General features: G+C 39.0%; 1 pseudogene; it reads right to left on the bottom strand.

Annotated features, from left to right (window-relative positions):
• Positions 1 to 5566: 5566 nt before the first annotated feature.
• LOC126588127 (small nucleolar RNA U3) lies at positions 5567 to 5791 on the bottom strand (annotated as a pseudogene).
• Positions 5792 to 10606: the final 4815 nt, after the last annotated feature.

The following is a 10606-nucleotide window of genomic DNA, read 5'->3' on the forward strand; positions in this document are numbered from 1 at the left end:
AGATTGAGATTGCCATGATTGACCACGTTTTTTCAATGGACATGATAGATCATGTTGAATTCTTAAAACTTACAATTAGCCACAACACGATGTTAGTGAGTCTAATGTACTTTTTTGGTAGTTCACCATAAGTTTTTCAAAATGAATACGACATGTTTTCTAACTAGCCAAACTTTTAAGGGTTTGTACTAAAGGGAAGTAAAGAACTTATGAAAAAGAGGTTAAAAGTCTGAAATAACCCTGAGCCATGTGTGAGGCCCATGACTTATTTTCGCACGGCTTATTTTGAATGGAAAACTTAACGGTGTTATGAGATGACAAATTAATGTTTTTGGAAAGTCGTTATAATAAATTGCTTAAACTTCTAGTTCATATGACAAATTGAAAAAGATGTATAAGTTCATATAACATTTCAAAAATTCCCTAACACTTTGTCTGGATGAGGAAATTTAAGATTACTAAAGAATTTTAAAATGACAGAATTTTATTTTCTAGAATTTGTGAATTTTCTTGTTTAGTTAACCTAAAAGAACAATAGAATTTGAATACGAAATTTGTTATTTTTAAACTCGCTCATGAAATTGGGAAATGACACCTATATAGATGAAATTTAAACTTGGGACCCAAATTCCAAGTTTATTTTTCTCTCGGAAATTATAAATATTTATGTTTATGAATAAAAACAAGGGAATTTGTGCATGTTAATTTATAATTATGATTTTTATCAAAATTCTAAGTTTATTTCTCTTATTCAAACGTAATGTAAACAAAATTATTCTAATTTAATCAAAATTCTGAAAATTTTGTAAACTTGAACAGCTTAAATATTTTTTCATGTGCTCAAGATTCTTATCGTCCTGTAATTTAGCTCAAAGTTTGGATTCTGATTACAAAATGATGAGTCACTTTGAAGCAATGACGTACAATATTAGTCTTGTTCAGAACAGAAGTACAATTAAACTAAAACGTCTCGTTTGGAATAGAAATACAACTAAAGTAAGAGCTAGTTAATAACGCCACGTCTTTTGTAAATTATCAACTAATGGAAAACATCATCTTTGTTATTCTTGTTTGCACTCATACCAAATGTTGATTAAACAAAAAAAGTGAAGGGCCAGAGTCAATGTCAGCGGAGGATGCAATTCTGTTAGCAAATGGGGCCATATCAAAGTTGCTACCTGCAGCTCTCTCGTACATATTCGAAGAGAATCCAAACAGGATATAAAGTCCAATTGAACACCAACAAGTTCTTCCCATTCCCACTTTTTCCATGTTAGATGTGGTCCATGTGGAGCCAAAAATAATCATAAGGCGACACGTAGATTTTTTGGTGAAGATGACAAATTTACCCTTGAGGCATACTGGGTCTCCTACACGCGAGCAGTGGAGAATCATCCATCAACCAAATCAGGAGTACCCAAAATAGGTAACAAGTTCAAATTTGTCTCATCCATCCTCATTCCATAACCACCAAAAACCTCCCAAAACATTTCTTTTAGTATGATAATTAGCCAATTAATATATTTATACCTAATTAATATATTAATTGCTAATTAAATCATCCAATTAACCACAAAATATATCTCATTCAATCCCAAAGCTAGGCAATGGCCGGCCATCTCCCATGCTCCTTACCTTTCTTATTTTCCCCACTTTATTGCCCAAATTAAATTAGATAATTAACTCTATAACCCCCCCCATTTATTTCTTTCATATTTAATTAGCCAATAAATTGGCTAATTAAACCAAAAATTTAACCCAAAAAACCTAGTGTTGGCCGGCCACTTCCTCTCTAAAGTGGACCAATCTAGCCCTATAAATAGGCTCCTATTTTCACCAAATACTCATTCCAATCCTCTTGCACAAAATCATAAATACTTTAAACATTCTTTCTCTCTAAAATTCTAACTTTGGCATCGGAGGTTCTTCGGCCAAAGTCCCCTCATTCATCGTGGGTGCGTGAGGCTTTTGGCCTTAACCTAATGTGCTAGTTGTTTTGTAGGTGCAAAATCGTCCAAGATCGAGGAGGAGAAAATTTGCATCCACAAATTGGTGCTTTCATTGAGAGTTGAAATCCACACTCGTAGAAGACTCTCGCATAAAAAGGTTTTTCTCTATTTTCTAGTCCATTTGAATATTTTTCATACGTTCTTATTATTAGAATATTTTATTTGCAAAGGTTCTTTGATAAAACATATAAGAAAAATATAATGGCTAGAAATTTAGAAAATTCCAATACTCAAGAAATGGGATCGTAGAGATACATGAGGTAAAATGCGGTCGTAAGCAAAGTTGCACCACCACTACAAGGTTCCACCATGGCCCAAGCCATGCCATCCAATCTTGCACGGGCCCGAGCCCAAGCCTCGCATCCGCATGCACCACGCATTGAGCAGCCTGCTCCAACGACCCAGCTTGCTCTCGTCTTAGTGCGCGGAGGAGCATGCATTCCCGATCAAGCCCACGGACGAGCATACGTTCACAGTTGAGGTCACACTCCGATTATCAACATGGACAACCTTCTAGGTGAATGTTCATTTATAACTAGGCTCGCAATGAGCATTCTCCACCTCACATCGAAGTAGGCAGCACGGCAGACGGAGATAAGCAGTCACTCAATCCGACTCATGTTCAACCGGCAGCCTACGAATGGCCCGTTCGCCTGCCAGGTATATGCCACATGCACCGCAGCTGAGACATGGACGAGTCAAGCATAGGGAAGAGCGGCCTAGACCCATAGGTCACGATTGGAGGCAGCCGAAAGTTCCACTGCCCTAGCAAAGACAAATTCAAGAAGAAGTTGAAAGACTCATAACCGAACGATTGCACAATTTCCAACATAAGGAAGCTGCTGATGATGCGCTTCGACGAGACATGACCAACATAAGCATGTCACCATTCACAAATGAGATCGAGCGGATAGATCCACCTCGCGGGTTCACTAAGCCTCACTTTATTCCGTACAAGGGAGATAAAGACCCAGATCGACATCTCAAGCACTACCGTAGTACCATGATCCTCTACAAGAACAACGATGTGCTTATGTGCAAAATTTTTACCACAACTCTACAAGGAGTATTCGTCTAACCGCTCAATCAAAAGGACATCCGACCATCTATTCAGCATCGTAAAAGACCTTTGGGAGATAATTCGCGACTATGTCAAGAGATTCAAAGCGGAGAAGGCCAAGATTGTTGGTTGCAACGAAGACATAGCAATGGCAGCATTCAAAAATGGACCTCCCACCGAGCATCCTTTATTCGAAAAACTGATCATGGGAGAAGAATTGACCCTACCAGCTTCGTATGCTTTGGCAGAAAACATGCACTATGGGACGAGGCCAAACAGTCTAACAAAAACGAGTCAGAAAAGAAGCACATGGAACGTTCCCCAACCAGAGAAGACTTAGTGCCTAAAACATTCACCGAATTCACAGTTCCAATCGACCAAATTCTCTGCAAGCTCAAGAACGAACCTTGGTTCGAACTGCCGCCACCCATGAAAGGCGATCTTACCAGGTTGGATCATACAAAGTATTGCGCATTCCATCAAGGACCAGGCCACACTACCAACTGCTACCTGAAATGGAAGCAGTATCTTGAGAAGCTGACAAATGAGGGCCTATGCTACGAGTATCTTGACAAGTCAACGAAACGGCCTACATAAGTAAGGGAAGTCTCCATCACCCCCTAAACCTCGTTTGGGTTTTTTCCAAGTAAGTTTAAAGTCTTAAGCAGCTCGACGAACAAGGCTTCACAAGCCGAAGATTATCTAGTTTGTTATGCAGTTTCTGCCTTCCAGCACATTTGATTTATTTCTTTATGCTCAATGAAGATTCAAGAAGTTATTCACATGCATGGCTCAGCTGTTGTCCACAACGATTGCTAAAAACCCATACGGGTTCGCTCTCCAGTGCGAGAGGATAAACTAATTGCTCTCCAGTGCGAAAGGGTAAACCAATTCCCCGACACCCAAAAGGGTCTTCTTTCCAATGCGAGAGGATAAACTAATTGCTTTCCAGTGCGAAAGGATAAACTAATTGCTCTCCAGTGCAAGATGGTAAATTAATTGCTCTCCAGCGTGAGAGGGTAAACTAATTGCTCTCCAGTGCGAGAGGGTAAACTAATTCCCCGACACCCATCTGGGTAAGCTCTCAAGTATGAGAAGGCCACATAGCTTAAAAGATCGAATGCTTGAAGATCAACTAGGCAGCAAATGGTCAGATGCTGCAGCCACTTTTGCACTTAACAGTTCATTCATCCGACATTTCATCTTCAGCAACTCCGATCTTGGTAGCTTTATCCTTGACTGCTCCATCTATAGCAGCTGAGAAATCAAACTCAAGCAGTTTCCTCATTTTTGGCAAGCAGCCCAGACATGGTAGCCTAAACCGTTGCCTATGCCACGCCACTTCCTCGGCCCATGCCAAGTTAATCGTTGGCTTCAATCAAGCCGAGTAGCATAAGAAATGGCCCTTGCCACACCACCTTATTGGCTCATGACAAGCCGATTCCTAGCCCCTGCCAGCCGACATACCACACCACCCCGACGGTTACCCCGTGGCAACACCTCCCAAGAAGAAGACAAGGAGAATTAAGTTTTCCTTACATCGGTGTGGCATGGAGAAGATGAAGAAAGCTACGAAAGACGGTACTTTGCACGGGCAAGATGTAGAAGATTGCTAGAGGAGGGGGAACAAATATCCTCTAAGCTCTCTCTCTCTTGTAGGGTAGAATAAATCACTCTCCAAAGTTGATTTAATAACTCACTTAAGGTGGACTTAAATAGGCTTTGAGAGAAATTTATTTTACCTTACAAGAGAGAGAGAGCTTAGAGGATATTTGTTCCCCCTTCTCTAGCAATCTTCTACATCTTGCCCATGCAAAGTACCGACTTTCGTAGCTTTCTTCACCTTCTCCGTGCCGCACCGATGTAAGAAAAACTTAATTCTCCTTGTCTTCTTCTTGGGAGGTGCTACCACTGGGTAGCCGTCGGGGTGGTGCGGTATGTCGACTGGAAGGGGCCAGGAGTCGGCTTGTTATGAGCCAATGAGGTGCTGTAGTAGGGGCCATTTCTTATGCTGCTCGGCTTGATTGAAGCCAATGATTAACTTGGCATGGACCGAGAAAGTGGCGTGGCATAGGCAACGGTTTAGGCTGCCATGTCTAGGCTGCTTGCTAAAAATGAGGAAACTGCTTGAGTTTGATTTCTCAGCTGCTATAAATAGAGCAGTTAAGGATAAAGCTACCAAGATTAAAGCTGCCGAAGATGAAGTGTTGGATGAATGAACTGTTAAATGCAAAAGTGGCTGTTGCCCCTGACCATTTGCTATCTAGTTGATCTTCAAGCATTCGATCTTTTAAGCTATGTGGCCTTCTCGCACTTGAGAGCTTACCTAGATGGGTGTCGGGGAATTAGTTTACCCTCTCACACTAGAGAGCAATTAGTTTACCCTCTCACACTGGAGAGCAATTAGTTTACCCTTTCATACTGGAGAGCAATTAGTTTATCATCTCGCACTGGAGAGCAATTAGTTTATCCTCTCACACTAGAGAGCAGACTCTTTTGGGTGTTGGGGAATTGATTTACCCTTTCGCACTGGAGAGCAATTAGTTTATCCTCTGCTGAGAACGATCATCTACTGCCTGAATGATTCAAGGGTCACAAGGCTGTTAATCACACTCTGATCACACGATCATGGTTCATCCACCAAACTGAGGTTCTTGTCTCCTTAGAAATCAAGGATACAGAGGTACAACCTATAGAACAAATCCTGTTCAAGTAAGGTCGTACCTCTGTATCCTTAATTTCTAAGGAGACAGGAACCTCAGTCTGGTGGATGAACCATGATCGTGTGATCAGAGCATGATTAATAACCTTATAACCCTCGAATCATTCAGGCAATAGATGAGAGAAATTTATTTCCCTTTTTTAGAAGGATCTAATTATTAAAGAAGGAATCTACATCAAAATATGAAGCAGTCCTAAAGCAAGAAGATCTCTACACTTGCTACCTTTTCCTATGAGCAGCCCAGCAGGTGTAGGGGCATTTGTGGAGCCAAAAATAATCATAAGGCGACACGTGGATTTTTTGGTGAAGATGCCAAATTTACCCTCGAGGCATACTGGATCTCCTACACGCGAGCAGTGAAGAATCATCCATCAACCAAATCAGGAGTACCCAAAATAGGTAACAAGTTCAAATTTGTCTCATCCATCCTCATTCCATAACCTCCGAAAACCTCCCAAAACATTTCTTTTATTATGATAATTAGCCAATTAATATATTTATACCTAATTAATATATTAATTGCTAATTAAATCATCCAATTAACCACAAAATATATCCTATTCAATCCCAAAGCTAGGCAATGGTTGGCCATCTCCCATGCTCCTTACCTTTCTTATTTTCCCCACCTTATTGCCCAAATTAAATTAGATAATTAGCTCTATAACCCCCTATTTATTTCTTTCATATTTAATTAGCCAATAAATTGGCTAATTAAACCAAAAATTTATCCCAAAAAACCTAGTGTTGGCCGGCCACTTCCTCTCTAAAGTGGACCAACCTAGCCCTATAAATAGGCTCATATTTTCACCAAATACTCATTCCAATCCTCTTGCAAAAAATCATAAATACTCTAAACATTCTTTCTCTCTAAAATTCTACTTTGGCATCGGAGGTTCTTCGGCCAAAGCCCCCCCATTCATCGTGGGCGCGTGAGGCTTTTGGCCTTAACCTAAGGTGCTAGTTGTTTTGTAGGTGCAAAATCGTCCAAGATCGAGAAGGAGAAAATTTGCATCCACAGTCCATTCCATTGTTCACAAGGACCTCTTCACCTACCCCATCAGCTTTAGCAGCAACTACGTGTTTGTATAGCTGCTTTTAACTCCAGTGACATCGAGGCTATGTTTGATGAGAGATCTCAAAGTATTAAGAGATTGAGATTAAGTTAGGGTGAAATGAACTACATAATGTCATATAAAATGGATTAGAATGCATTTTGTAGTCCACTCCCTGATTACCGAATTTTCAGTACAAACATTCTATGCTTAGAAATTTCATTTCTTAATCATCTTCTAAACACAAGTTTATATACCATCTATGCAAAAAATATATCAAATGTTTAGGTTCAAGGTTCTAAAAGACGCTAGGTGCTAGTCGAGCGGCAGACTAAGGCTTAGCGCATAGGCGCCTAGATAGTGCCCAAGTGAGGGTCTAGGCGGGCTAGGCAGATTTAAGTAAATTTATCATATACTATAAAATATAAGTATGTGTGTATTATTTTGTAGCTTTTTCTATTAATTTTGTAAAATATTCTAGGTTCATGTATTCTTCATGGGCCTTGTTTTCTATTAAAAAATAGGATAGTACCATCCACACACCTATTTTTACACCTCACAAATCCTTGTTAATTTTTTACTTTTGATTTTCTTTAATTCATTTAATTCGACGACGGGAAATTGGGAGGGGTGTGTGGAATGTAAAATGGGTGTGTGGATAACAATACACTAAAAAATATTGAACCTTGCTTTCTTATAAAACAAAAATAAAAAAGTGATGGATGATGCAGAAACATCTAATCTCTTTTGCTTCCCTCTTCCACGCACAGACCATTGGAAGCAGAAATTTCGCCGAGGCGTGCCGAGAGTTGCAAATGGCTGATACGATATTCGAGAGTTGTATCAAGATTCAAGAGTCGCAACGAGATTCAATCACCTAATGCAGGATTCAATTGGAGTTCATTGCCCTTACTATTCACAAATATGTAGTTCAATTTTCTAATGTTTTCTTCGTCTTATCCTCACATGTCATTATCGTCGTAGATTTTTTATAAGATTCTTAGTGATTCATGTAAGGCCACGTGTCATTAATAATTCATGTAGTGCCACATGTCATTATCCATTATTAATATCCGCTTAGAGTTTTAGTAAGATTCTCGACCATTCATGTAGTGCCACATGTCAGTATCTAATCTTATGATTTCCTTAGTTGTCTCTATAAAAACCCTTCAAACCACTAGGTCTACTCACACCAAGCCTCTTCCATCCTCCCAAGTCATCTTAATTCATAAATTTTACAAAACAAAGTTCTTTTAACAGTGGATAACCTAAGGAGGTTGCATGAGAAAGAAGCGCAAGAAGATGAACAACAAAGAAGGAGACGTGCCCAACACTGAAGGCGTAGAGAAGCATTAACCCTTCAAGTGGTGCAAGTGGTCGCAGCCAATGGCGGAGGGACTTAAGGACCACAATAGTCCTTGGCCCACCTGCCTTTCAAAAAAAAAAAAAAAGAATAGTATCAACTTTTCATTCAACCCATTTTCTAGAGTCTGCACATTGGCAATTTCTCAAGGACAAGGATTGTCTGCCCTCCCACTTCCGGTGCCGTTCCGTGCCTTCCTGTTTTGTATGGTCACGGTTAAACCATGTCAACATTTTATATTGTTTTTTTTATAGAGATAATAAGACAAAAATGAATAGTAATATAAAATGTTTACGTGGCTTAACCGTGACCACACAAAACAGGAGGGCATGAGAGGGCACGGGAAGTGGGAGGGCAAACGTGCCCAACACTGAAGGCGTAGAGAAGCATTAACCCTTCAAGTGGTGCAAGTGGTTGCAGCCAATGGCAGAGGGACCTAAGGACCACAATAGTCCTTGGCCCACCTGCCTTTCAAAAAAAAAAAAAAAAGAAGAATAGTATCAACTTTTCATTCAGCCCATTTTCCAGAGTCTGCACATTGGCAATTTCTCAAGGACAAGGATTGTCTGCCCTGCCGTGCCCTTTTGTTTTGTATGGTCATGGTTAAGCCACGTCAACATTTTATATTATTTTTTTATAGAGATAATAAGACAAAAATAAATAGTAATATAAAATGTTGATGTCGATTAACCATGACCACACAAACAGGAGTGCACGGGAGGGCACCGGAAGTGGAAGAGTAGACAATCCTTGTCCATTTCTCAAATTCCAATTAGAGTCTCCAGCACTCTTTTACAATTTTATATGATTATTATACATGGACTTTTACCCAATCGAAAACTTCATTCCACTTCCCAATATTTAAATTAATATTTTATTTGAAACCAAAAGATCTCATTCCTATTCCTTCCCCTATCATATCACTTTGTTTTATTTGTATTTATTCACATCTCTTTGTTTTTTTTGTTGCTCTTCACTGCGCAATTAGGAGTCTAGTATGAACTCCAAATACACAGGTTCTCATCTTTAATATTTTGCAATTTGTCAATTTTATATAAGTTATCATCTCCCAGTATAAATTAATATAACAAATCATATTTGTTTTGCAGATTAGAAGATTAATTCCATTATTCCAACAAAGAAAAACAACATTGGAGTTTAGTTAATTGACTTACAGTCCAAAGTATGCATTTTACTATCAAGTCCTCTTGCAATTTTTGTTTCTAAATTATGATTATTTTGTTATTAAATTAATGTCTTGCAATTTCTTTTAATTAATTGCCTAATTTGTTTTAGTTTGTAAAATCTAGTATAGATGTTCATATTTATTATAATTTAAAGTTAGTCAATCTATATTTTTCAATTTTCAGTTATGGAAAGATATTTCAAAAGAAAAACATAGCTTGAGATATTAGAGTAGTCGTCGTCTCCAAAGAGTCCAAGCAACAATGAAAAGTCTTGGGTGGATTCTATGGAAGTTAACTTGGAAACTCTCTAATATGATCCTGGATTGCGTAGACCGATTTTGAGTTATCATCCTAATGTTCGAGATCAAGTTCGAAGAGCCTATTTCTAAAATAAACCTTGTCAATCATGAACCATACATTTCCTTACACAAATTTCGGAGCAAAGCCTAGAAGATTCAATCATGCTTGGTTTACTCAGTTTCCTACTTGGTTGGAGTATATAATATCACAGGATGCTGCCTATTGTTTATGTTGTTATCTCTTTAAACCTAATTATGGAGATCAATCCGATGGGGATACTTTTGTTGGAATTAGATTTAAGAATTGGAAGTGCAAGAAGAAACTAGAAATTCATGTTGGAGGACCAAATAGTTCTCAAAATAATGCTTGGAAAAACTGTGAGGCCTTACGTAAATCCAAAGATGATAGAAAGCTCTGGGCGCCAGGGCCAAAAAGTCCATTGGACACGAGATGAGTTGGCATGGCTAAATGCAAATGCGAAGCTTAATGCTCAGCTCCAGGAACATTGTTTTCCACTCTTTCCCTTGTCTGTGATCTTGGCTAGTAATTGATCTTAGCAACATATTGAAACAATTATTTCAAAATAAACTTGTTGTACCATATATTGGGCCATAGTATTTGGGCCTCACGACCTAGCCCATGAAGCATGTAGGAGGTGAAGGGAACCCTTATTCTATAAAAGGGATCCTTCACCTCACTTTAGGGAGGATAGCAAAGAGAGAAACCCTAGCCTCCATATTGTAACCCTCAATTTACATAGTGAAACCGAATCGACACCAATGTGGATGTAGCCTCAACTTTAGGTGAACCACGATATATTTTGTGTTCTTGTGCGTTTGTGTGCTTTACGGTCGGATTTATGTTGGTCCAAGATTGACCCAATTTTGTGCATCAACAAAACTGACTAAGATCG

This window comes from Malus sylvestris, chromosome 10 (assembly GCF_916048215.2).
Source record: "Malus sylvestris chromosome 10, drMalSylv7.2, whole genome shotgun sequence".
Lineage (NCBI taxonomy): Eukaryota > Viridiplantae > Streptophyta > Magnoliopsida > Rosales > Rosaceae > Malus > Malus sylvestris.